Raw genomic sequence first — 12,074 nt, forward strand, 5'->3', positions numbered from 1 at the left:
TTCTCCTCTTACTCTAATGTCTCAGAGTTGTTGGAATGTTTTAACTTAATAGGATTTAGCATCTTTCATGATTTCATAACCCACTGGAGTTTATTTGGCCAGAACTCAATATTAATGAGAACAAGGTCTTGAGCCCATTCTCCTTGAGGGGAGGACAAAGTCCTATTTTCCTAACGTAATGGCACAGATGACGCATCAAACCTACTACTCACAAAATTGCATCTCCTGATATAAGGAAAAGTGGATGAGAGGGTGACTAATATACCAACTTTTCCAAAATTGCAGATCTGATGGAACCCTTCCTGTCTCTAAATTACCTTGAAATGTATTTGCATAAGGGGCTGCCATCCTTGAATGTCAGGAGGGGAAAAAAGAATGCAGAGACTGTTTATACTAGTAGAGCTGATAGTAAATCTTCCTACTGTTTTATATACAATAGAATTTTAGAGTTTAAAAATTTTTAAGTTTAAATTTTAGAGTTTTAAAACTCTAAAGTTCTATTGTATATAAAACAGAAGAAGGTTCATTAACTCTGAGATATGAATATATTATTTATATTGGTCACTTACCAATGTGCCTAATAATATATTCATATCTCAGAGTCAGGTGCCGTGTTTTGAATGTATATTATGAATGAGCATCTGATGGCCAACATCCCCAATATAGGAGTAAAATGTCCAGAGAATCTATGTAAATAAAGTACAAAATGGTGGCCAGGCACGGTGGCTCAGGCCTGTAATCCCAGCACTTTGGGAGGCCGAGGCAGGTGTATCACCTGAGGTAAGGAGTTCGAGACCAGCCTGGCCAACATGGTGAAACCCTGTCTCTACTAAAAATACAAAAATTAGCCAAGCATGGTGGCAGGTACTTGTAATCCCAGCTACTTGGGAGGCTGAGGCAGGAGAATCACTTGAAGCTGGGAGGTGGAGGTTGCAGTGAGCCAAAATGGTGCCACTGCACTGTAGCCTGGGCAACAGAGTGAGACTTGTTCCTTGGTCTCAAAAACAAAACAAAACAAGAAAACAAAAACAAAGTGGTATGAACTTATGTGAAAGCTTAGTTATGCTTCTCTGATGGGTGTACCCCTTTTTATAACACACACACACATATCAAACCATAGAGATGCTTATCTTACATGTAAGTCAAAATGTGAGTAAGCTAGGACATTTAATATTGTTTGTTTGCTTGTTTCTTTTTCAAATTATTCACAGATATCAGACCACTGATTTTTGGCTTGAAGAGCTAAATTCAGTGACTAAAATGCTGCTTAGAGTGGTTTTGTACTTGGTAAAAAATGCACACTAATTTTTCTTACTATTAATTATTGGCCAGGTACTCTGTGTAGGCTATTTTATAGAAAATGGTATTCTTCTCCATCTTTCAGATGAGTAAATAATCTCAGGGAATAATAAATTGCCTCAAATCGTGCACCAAGTAAAAGGTGGAGCCAGTCTGTGGATACAAAGCCAACTCCTTCCTCTTGAAGGTTGGAAATGCAAATACTAAATTTAATTGACATCTGTACCTTTTGTTAAAATGTGCATTATCAACATGTTCAGAATGGTATAGCTATTATCTGAACATAGTCTACTAATATTCAGCATTCAGATTTCTTTTTTTTTTTTTTTTTTGAGATAAAGTCTGGCTCTGTCACCCAGGCTGGAGTACAGTGATGTGATCTCAGCTCACTGCAACCTCTACCTCCCAGGCTCAAGCCGTCCCCCTACCCCAGCCCTCCCAAGTAGCTGGGACTACAGGCGTGCACCACCACACCCAGCTCATTTTTGTATTTTTTGTGGAGGTGGGGTTTCGCCATATTACTCCGGCTGGTCTCAAACTCATGAGCTCAAGTGATCAGCTTGCCGCTGCCTTCCAAAGTGCTGGGATTACAGGGTGAGCTACCACACCCAGACCCCAGATTACTTTTTAAAAGTCAGTAATGGTAATATGGCTTTAGCAGAGATACATGGGTAAAGGCTTCTTAATGGCATGTTTTAAGAGGAAGAAATATGAGAGGAGAGTTTTAGTGATGATTTGAGAATGGCTTAAAGTAATTTTACAATATCTAATATTTCTTTGATTAATTTGGCTATTTGTAGTGTAAATAGAAAATTTAAAGTAGCATGAATTCTTTTTTTTTTTTTTTTTTTTTTTTTTGAGGCGGAGTCTCGCTCTGTTGCCCGGACTGGAGTGCAGTGGCCGGATCTCAGCTCACTGCAAGCTCCGCCTCCCGGGTTTACGCCATTCTCCTGCCTCAGCCTCCCGAGTAGCTGGGACTACAGGCGCCCGCCATCTCGCCCGGCTAGTTTTTGTCTTTTTAGTAGAGAAGGGGTTTCACCTTGTTAGCCAGGAAGATCTCGATCTCCTGACCTCGCGATCCGCCCGTCTCGGCCTCCCAAAGTCCTGGGATTACAGGCTTGAGCCACCGCGCCCGGCCGAATTCTTAGAAAATAAACTCAAAATGGTTGTATAGAAAATGTAATATAATGATGCTAACAAAATACAAAATTTACAAAATGCATTTAGTTTTATTTTTCTGGATCAAAGTATTACTTCTGTCAAATATATTGAATTATCTTATTATTATGCAGTAGACCCACATGATTATATCAATTTTAAAATTGCATTCCTTGACAAGGTGACTTGTTTGCTGATACTCTAAACTATTTGAATGGGGTATCGAAAGATACAGAAAAGAAATTACGTCTACTTGTATTTTAGCCTATTTTGAACTAATTTAAAAGCAGCTGTCTGAACCATCCTTCTAGAATTTCTTGTTGCCTGTGTAAGGCATTGCTTTTTACTAAGTCCTACAGATCCTAGCAATAATAGTTTAAAACACAGAACATGCTTTTGAGAAGATAATTTTAGCAACAAATTACTTTCTATGAAGTACAAGTAACTCAATGTTAAAGGTAATTATTTTAAAATATTGAGAAGTAAACTAAATTGGAAAATATTTCTAAGGGGGCCATAAACATTTTTCAAATGCACTGGAAAATGGACATGTAAAGTGTGATCCCTCCGTTGTACCTCTCACAGGGTACTTGCATTTTTACAGAAAATACAAGGAACTAAGTATGGACCTTCTGTACTTGCAGTTAACTGGTGTATATAATGAAATAAAAGCTGGTATTTCTTATTCTTATCCAAAGAGAAAAATGGAGCAATTTTCTAGGAATTTAGGTTGACCTATAACGGGCAAGGCGAACTATTAACCTATAATTATTTTCAGGGAAATTTTCTTTGAGCTTGTCTGAAAATTGGAGGAGCAATAATTAATATCATGCAGAAGAAAATACCTGGGCTCTGGAATTTCTTTTTTTTATAGATATGTCATAGTTGTACATATTTTGGGGATATTTGTGATGTTTTGATATGTGTATACAATGTGAAAATAAAGTCAAGGTAATTGAGATGTCCATCACCTCAAATGTTTATCTTTTCTTTGTATTGGGAACATTACAATTCTCTTCTAGTTATTTTGAAATATACAGTAAATTACTGTTAACTGTAATTTTCCTACGTCACTACCAAATATTAGAACTTATCCCTTCTATCTAACTGTATTTTTATACTCATTAATCAACTTCTTCTCATTTCTCTTGCTCCCTACTTTCCTTTCCAGTCTCTGGAAATCATAATTCTACCATCTACCTCCATGAGGTCTACATTTTTGTAGCTCCCATGTGTGAGTGAGAACATTTTCTTTGCCTGGCTTGTTTCACTTAATGTAATAACCTGCAGTTCCAGCCATATTGCTGCCAATGACAGAAATTAATTTCTTTTTATGGTTGAATAGTATTTAAATGTATACATATGCCATATTTTCTTTATCCATTCTTTCAGTGATGGAAACTTAGGTTGATTCCATATCTTGACTATTATGAATAGCACTGAAATAAACATGGATGTGGAGATATCTATTCAATACATTGATTTCCTTTCTTTTGATATATACTCAGCAGTGAGATTGCTGGATTGTATGGTAGTTCTATTTTTCATTTTTTGAGAAACCTACATGCCGTTTTCCATAATAGCTGTATTACTTTACATTCCCACCAACAGCGTACAAGTATTTTCCTCTCTCCGCATCCTTGCCAGCATTTGTTACTTTTTTTTTCTTTTTGATAATAGCCATTCTAACTGGATTGAGATAATATCTCATTGTGGTTTTGATTTGCATTTCCCTGATGACTAGTGATGTTGAGCATTTTTTCAAACACCTGTTGGACATTCGTATGTCTTCTTTTGAGAAATGTCTATTTGGGTCTTTTGTCCATTTTTAATTGGATTATTATTATTTGGATGGTTTGCAAATATTTTCTCCCATATTGTAGATTGCCTCTTCACTTTGTCAATTGTTTCCTTTGTTGTTCAGAAGTTTTTTAGCTTGATGTAATCCCATTTGTCTACTTTTGTTTTTGTTGCCTGTTCTTTTGAGGTCTTACCCCAAAAATCTTTGCTTAGACCAATGTCTTGTAATGTTTCTTCAATGTTTTCTTCTAGTAGTTTCACAGTTTAGGTTTTACATATAAGTCTTTAATCAATTTTAAGTTGATTTTTGCATATAGTGAGAGAGAAGGGTCTAGTTTCGTGGTTCTGTATATGTATATCCAGTTTTCCTAGCATCGTTTATTAAAGAGACTGTCCTTTCCCCAACATATGTTCGTGGAGCCTTTGTCAAAATTAGTTGCCTGTAAGTGTGTGGATTTATTTCCGTGAATTTTATTCTGTTCTATTCATTGGCATGTCTGTTTTCATGCCAGTACCATGTTGGTTTGGTTACTGTAACTTTGTAGTATAATCTGAAATCAAGTACTTGAATGCCTCCAGTTTTATTCTTTATGCTCAGGATTGCTTTAGTTATTTGGAGTCTTTTGTGTTTCTGCATGAATTTTAGGATTCCTTTTTCTATTTCTGCAAATAATGTTATTAATATTTTGATAGGATTGCTGGAATTTGTGTTTTTAATAGGACAGCAGAGAATATAAGAAATAATATTTACTTTCAGTTCCTGGGTCTTTCATGAAGAATATAAAATCTGTATGTAGTCCCTTTCTACCCTAACTATAATATTTGTTATTTACTCATTTAAATGGCAGGGGTATGCTGAACCGTAAACAAGGTTGGGAATTTGTATAATCCTCATATAACTGTGATTCAGCCAATCTGTATATAGTTGATTCTCATTATTTGTGATTTCATATTTACAGATTCACCTTCTCATAGCTTTTACATTTTTGTGCTTAATGTTGGTGATTCCATGGTTTGAAATGGAACCATAGTGTGGGGCTGACATGCTGTCTCATGTTCCTAAGCACAATAGGCTGTCACATGCCTTATGGAGAAAACACATGTGTTAGAAAATCTTTGTTGAGGCATGAGCTTCAGTGCTGTTGATTGTGAGTTCCATCTTAATAAATCAACAATATGTATACACACTGACACACATAAAATAGAGTTATGTATTGATTATTTGACAAAAATATTGGAGCCAGAGACTTGCAGAAACCTAACCCTCTATTTCTCCTAGGAACAATGCGTCAGTATTTGCTAACTTAGTGTTTGTGGTGACTTCATAATCATAACTACTGCAAATATCAAGAATTGACTGTATTGAAAATGTATGATTACCAGTTAGTGGGCTAGGCCCCAGAGATTCAGGGAGCAAACAAGGTTCACCATCTATTGGAGAGATGGATTTGTGATAGAATAATTATTCATAGTGGAGAAAATGCTGTGGTACAGATGCAGCCAAGATACTAAGAGGAGTCTAATCCTCCCTGAGGTGTCCAGGTAATAATATACAGATCCGTAGCTGCATGCCTGAGAAAATGACAGAAACAGTAAAAAAGAATGCACTGCATGTGGGAGAATGTAAAGTAAATGTGGCTATATGTTTTGTTTATTTTTAAGCACAGCATAACGTTAGTGGGGTTCTGAGTCATTTTGATACTATATTGTTACAGAAATACATTGTGGTGAAATGCTTCCACCTCTTGCCAAAATGAACACTGAGAAAAAATGAAGAAGACTGACAAGCACCAACGAAAAGCTGCAGAATAGAAATAGCCACACTCCTCTGGAGTCTTTAATTCATCCACAGCCATCATATAAGGGTAGGGGAATAAATTACCTAATGGTTTTGTCCTTTTAAAATGTATTTTAAATTAAACAGTACTAAAAATACAGAAACATGCATGTATTGATTCAACAATATTCTCTGGGTTACTGCTATAGGCCTGCAAACTATTGTAGGCACTGGAAACTAAAAAGGCAAGCTTATGACCTTGCAGAAGCTGACATTCCAGTGGAAAGGGTAAGTAAATAAATGAAAAGGAAACTGACAACCATTGATAATGTTTATGAACACGATAAGCAGGTTAATGAGATAAGGGATGAGGGACTACTTTAGTTTGAGTGTCAGAGCAGAACACTTAGCTGAGAACTGAGTGATAGAAAAAAATCCAGCTGAGTAGGGTTTGAAGATCATACCTTCCATGTGTCACGAACCAGGATCCATGTGGACATATTCAAGGTTTGGAAACCAGGCCAATATCACTTTAAGAGAGGGGCTTTGGAGAAGCAGGATGTAGGAGATGAAGCTGGAGAGTTGTTTAGATGTGGGAAAGTGTCTTCATTTTATTTTAATAAAGATGGAAGTTATTGGAGAGTCATTAGCAGGTGAATGAAAGAATTTATATTTTTTAAGGCCATTCTTCTTTATTATAGCCAACTAGTATTAATAGGGTTGCAGGAGCTGAAAACAGGGTGCTCTTACCCACATAAAAGATACTGCTGACTTGGCTTAGGGATATGACATTGGAGATGGATGAATTTGAAAGATATTTGGGCATAGATGACCACCCAAACTCCTTATAAATCTCCAAATATAATTCTAATTTCCATATGCAAGGTATGCTGTCTATTTGTGTTTTAATACACAATAGTCAGATTGTAATTTATTCCACTATTTCAAAGAACTGTTTATGATATATATGTCTGTGGTCTGCTTCTGAAACTTAGAGAGTGTTGATGTCAAATTGTGAAAATAAAGAAAATTCTGCCCTGAAATCTCATATTCTAGGCGGGTTATCTTGTAACACTCAGAGACTTGAGCATTCCAGATATGTTTGTAGCTCTTCTCCTGCTTCCTAGATGGCTCCTGACTTCTAAGAACATTGTTGCTCAAGACACTGAGAGGCAGCCTGTGGGAAGGGTGTCCTTCTAGATGAGAAACAAGAGTTTTTTGAGGACTAGTGGCTTAGGTCAGTCAAGCATAACTTCAAGACTAAAACTTTCATACTGGGTTATTCATAGATGGAATGTTGAAGGGAAAATTAAAATCCAACTTCAAATTGGTGCTTTAAAAAGATGAGAATATATAGATTTAAGCAATGGTTACCAGAGAAACGTATCCTCTGTGCAGTGAGGGTTTCACATCTTGGATTATGTAACCATTGTGCAATGTCCATAGGGGAGGGAAGGGAGGAAAAGAAATGTATGCGATGACCTTGTAGGTCCAAATTTGCAAGAAGCCAACAGCTACTGTTGGAGGGTGGACAACCCTAAAGTCTGTGCTCAGAAGAGTTATTCTTGATAGCTCAACTGAACAGTATTTTAAGATCTCAGCAAAGTGCAGCTTGCTTTCCAATATTCATAACTGTCTGAAATGGTTCTAAACTTGTACGGTGCAGGAATTCTTCCTTCCTCCACCCCAGATCCTTCCATAAAGCTTTTGGTCATTAGAAAACAACCCCAATGCAGCAATTATACAGTGCTGGATAATTAAAAAGTCTCATGAGACTCTACAAGTTCACAGAAGAGCCAAGGCTCAAGCTTACTGAGGGGTATTTTGTACCACACAGCTCAGGTAGCTAAAAGCAAGCTTTGTTAACAAGTAAACAGGTGCAAACCATCAATCAGTACAGTTTTGATAAACAGCATAGACAAACTGGTACAGGATGCTGGTGGGGTTTTAGACTTTTCATAGCACCTTATACATCACTAGCTAGTACATTTCACCTCTGACTTGGCCAAAATCAATACCATGTTTCCAGGTGCCCATCAAGATATGCAAAGAGCTTCCCACAGTGCACAAGTTAACCCTCTTCTCATATACTTAGAGAATTGAGCCAGGATGAAAACAGAAGGCCTAAATATGACATACCCCATTCTGTGATTAGTCTTGTCATCCACTGGACTAGATAAAATTCTTTGATTAGCTGGAGAGATCATTAAGAAGCTAGGCCTTTCAAATGGAAGTCAAAGTTCCTTAAGAAATGATTGGATTCTGAAGCAACAAGACTAACATAAACTAGAAAGAGTAATGGTGCCTTAGGTTGATTAGTCCAGAAGCGGAGAGTGAAACAAAAAAAATGGAGTGGTGTTTAATCGGAGGTGATGCCAGCACACATTTGTAGGGTAGTGCAGATGTGAGACAGAGGAAAGAAGGAAGACAAAAAAGGTGCCTTATCATTTCTGTGATCAAGAGGGGTATAATCACATTAGATAACTTTGGGATACAGCACAGAACATAACTTGGATTTATCCCAACCAAGGGCATGGAAATTAGGGTATTTAGCTATCTTCTCCCATCTATCTCGACTAAGGGCTGCTCCCTTAGGTGGAGTATGGAGTGTTAACTCCCTGGTATTTGTAACTTACCTACGTGTAGACCAAGAAAACTCTAGCAGCCAGAGGAAGCCCTCAGGCAGAGTCCCAGATGTTTACTACTGAAAGTCACCATCAGGTCAACTTGCACAATAATAATAACTGCCAATGGGATGAGGACAGAGCACCTACAGTTTCTGCTAGAAGAAGTGACAACAAAGATGATGGTGATGATCATGATCATATGAATAGAGCTATCATTTATTGAGCAACTAGAAGCCAAGTCCTATATTAAATGCTTTACATGTATTTTATCATTTAATTCTTATCTGTTGGATATCCACTCTGTGTCAGGTGGAGATATTTATGCATGATTATATATCTATATAATATCACAGTCTTGCAGGATGTATATTATTCCAGTCTTTAATTTAGAGATGACCACACAAGGCTTATCAAGGTTAACCAAATTGTCTGAAGTAACATAGGAAATACAGTTGGGATTCAAACCTGGGTTTGTCTGCCTCCTAAAGAGTCCCTTGGCTTAGGCAACATTATAATCCTTAATTAACTAATTAATCATTGATATTTTTCTGACACTCATCTATGAAAAAGTCAGCAGGCACTATTTAGATTCTGAGATACAAAACAAAAATTGTCCTTGTTCCCAAGGAGTTCTGTGTTTATGGAAGAGAAAGACAAAAAAAAAAAAAAAAAACTCTAGTATTATAAGGGCTGTACTAGAAGTATGTTGTAGCTATTGAACATGATCAGGAAAGAGAGTATCACTTGTTGCTGTTTAACAAATAGCCCTATAACTCACTGACTTAAAATGATAAGCATGTGTTATTGATCATGAGCCTGTGGGTGAGCTGGGGACTTCTACTGACTTGGACTAAGCTTGGCTGATCTTAGCTAGGTTTGCTCTGTAGTCTGCTGACAAGTTGGCTGGGGCTGAATAGTCTCAGATGCTTCACTCCCATGTCTGGTGATTGACTGGATGTGGCTAGGGAAACTCACTTCTCCAGCAGGCTAACCAAGACTCATTCAATGGCAACTGAGCCATGTGGATCACTCCTTCAAGAGAATAAGTATAAGTGTGCAAGGCTGCTCAAGGCCTGGCCTCAGAACAATCACTTCTACCACATATAGACCAAAGAAATTCACAGGCCAGCTCAGATTTAAGGGATGTGGAAATAGATTCTACCTCCTGGTTAGAGGTTCAAAGTCACATTGCAAAAGGACATTGGTAAAGGAAGGGGAAGAACTAGATTGCAAACAGTCTACTGGGAAGAAAACATCTGGATAAAAGATTACAGAGTAAGTAGACATTCCCTAGCCAAATAAGATAGAAAGAGAATTTAAAGCAAGAAGGGACTGGGCATCATGGCTCATGCCTATAATCCCAGCACTTTAAGAGGCTGAGGTAGAAGGATCACTTGAACCCAGGAGTTTGAGACCAGCATGGGCAATATAGACCCTATCTCTACAAAAAAATAAAGTAAATTAGCTGAGGATGGTGGCACTGCCTGTGATCCCAGCAGAGAGGTGGGAGGCTGAGGTGGGAGGATCACTTGGGCCTAGGAAGTAAGCTGTGATCGTACCACTGCACTCCAGCCTAGACAACAGAGCAAGACCCTGTCTCAAAAGAAAAGAGAAAATAAAAGGAAAGAAAAGAAAAGAAAGCAGGATAGTTTGTATTTAAAGACACAGGAATATAGTGTTCCATAATGCTGTCAGGTTACTTGGGAATTAAGGCATCTAATGGTGAGGGAGAGAGAGGAAAATTAAAGACAAGAAATCTGTAAAATGTACCAGAATTCAGGAAAATAAAAGTTAACTTGCAGACAGAATAATATGTTTATGAAAAAGTGATAGGCAAATGGGAAGATGAACAAAGTTAGGTCGATGGATGAATGAATGGTTGATTGGACAGACTGTTGTGGTAATAGGGTTACCAAAATTGTTAAGATTCTATCTTAGAAAAAAAATTGTAAGTTGGGCTTGGTGGCTCACACCTGTAATCCCAGCACTTTGGGAGGCTGAGGCAGGTGGATGGCTTGAGCTCAGGAGTTCAAGATCAGCCTGGACAATGCGGCGAAACCCCATCTAAAAAAAAAAAAAAAATTAGTCGGGCAGGGTGACGTGCACCTGTGGTTCCAGATACTGGGGAGGTTGAGGTGGGAGGATCACTTGAGCCTGGGAGGCAGAGGTTTCAGTGAGCCAAGATTGTACCAGTGCACTCCAGCCTGTGAGACAGAGCAACACACCCTGTCTCAAAAAAAGGGGTTTGTAGAATGTGTATTTATTTCAACAAGAAAAGAGGAGGGAGGAAATACCTTTATAAGTGATTTAAGAAAACAAGGTGGTTGAAAGCAGGCCTGAAGGAAATAACTTTTCAGCATTTGACTGTGTTCGAGGCTTCACGGAGCTATTGTGATGATGCAGATTGCATGATAGAAACTCTTTCTATGGGACAACTTTTATAAGCATGTTAAGCATAGTGAGTAGGTTTTTGTGAAAACTAATGAAGAGTTTGGCTTATGGTCACAAGCAAATTCCAAGGCTCTAGATTCTCATAAGGCCAAGTCTCTGTGAAGACTGTTGATGTCAGAGATATATTTACATAGAGATTTGTGCATGTGTGTGTTTCCACTGGGGTATGTGTGTGAGATGGTAATTTTCAATTCATGGATTTCTCCACTCTGAGACTGAGTTGTGTAAATTGAATAGCAGCTCTATTCTACAATTTTCCAAAGCCACTTTCATTGTACTCCTGGGTCTGTGTTGCAAGTGTGGAGCTCGCCCAAGTCACCAGGTGCAGCAGATTTTACTGTGAAGCATAACAGGCTAACATTAGCATCTCAAGCTCCTCAGAGGCAGAATAGAAATTTCGTAGTTCATTTTCACGGCTAAGTAATACTACATTGTGTTAATATATCACAGTCTATTTTTCTGTTCTTTTATAGATTGATATTTCTGTTGTTTCCATTATCTGCTATTATGAAAAATGGTACTATAATCATTTTTGTATCTCCTGGTGCCTGTGCAAGAGTGTTTCAGGGAAGTATATGCAGAAGTGGATTCCTAGGAGATAAGATGTATAGGTAGCCAACCATCTCGGTTTGCCTGGAACTGAGGAGTTTTCCAGGATGTAAGATTTTCGGTGCTAAAACCAGGACAGTCTCGATCAAAATGATGTAAGTAGTCACCTTAAACACACATATGATCAATTTTACAACATAATACATATTAAACTCTTTCCCACAGAATTGGTAGCAATTTACACTCCCAACAAGTGGTATATGACTACTCCCTTTGAATACCATTCTCTTCATGCCTGGTGTTCTTGATATCTTAATTTTTGCCAATCAATTGAGTGTGAAATGGAATCCTGCTGTGATTTGATTTTCCCTGGTAACTAATGAGGTTCAGCATCTTTTCGTGTTTAGTTTTCC

At 37.8% G+C, this 12,074-nt stretch overlaps 1 protein-coding gene across 1 annotated transcript in view; it reads left to right on the forward strand.

The window, feature by feature from the left end:
- PAK5 (p21 (RAC1) activated kinase 5) overlaps positions 1–12,074 on the forward strand; it is a 319,035-nt gene that overhangs the window by 126,888 nt on the left and 180,073 nt on the right. The window contains 1 exon segment of the mRNA XM_033185622.1: positions 5,973–6,122. The gene's annotated coding sequence lies outside the window, so the exon portion shown is untranslated.

This window comes from Trachypithecus francoisi, unplaced genomic scaffold, assembly GCF_009764315.1.
Source record: "Trachypithecus francoisi isolate TF-2019V2 unplaced genomic scaffold, Tfra_2.0 Lachesis_group21, whole genome shotgun sequence".
Lineage (NCBI taxonomy): Eukaryota > Metazoa > Chordata > Mammalia > Primates > Cercopithecidae > Trachypithecus > Trachypithecus francoisi.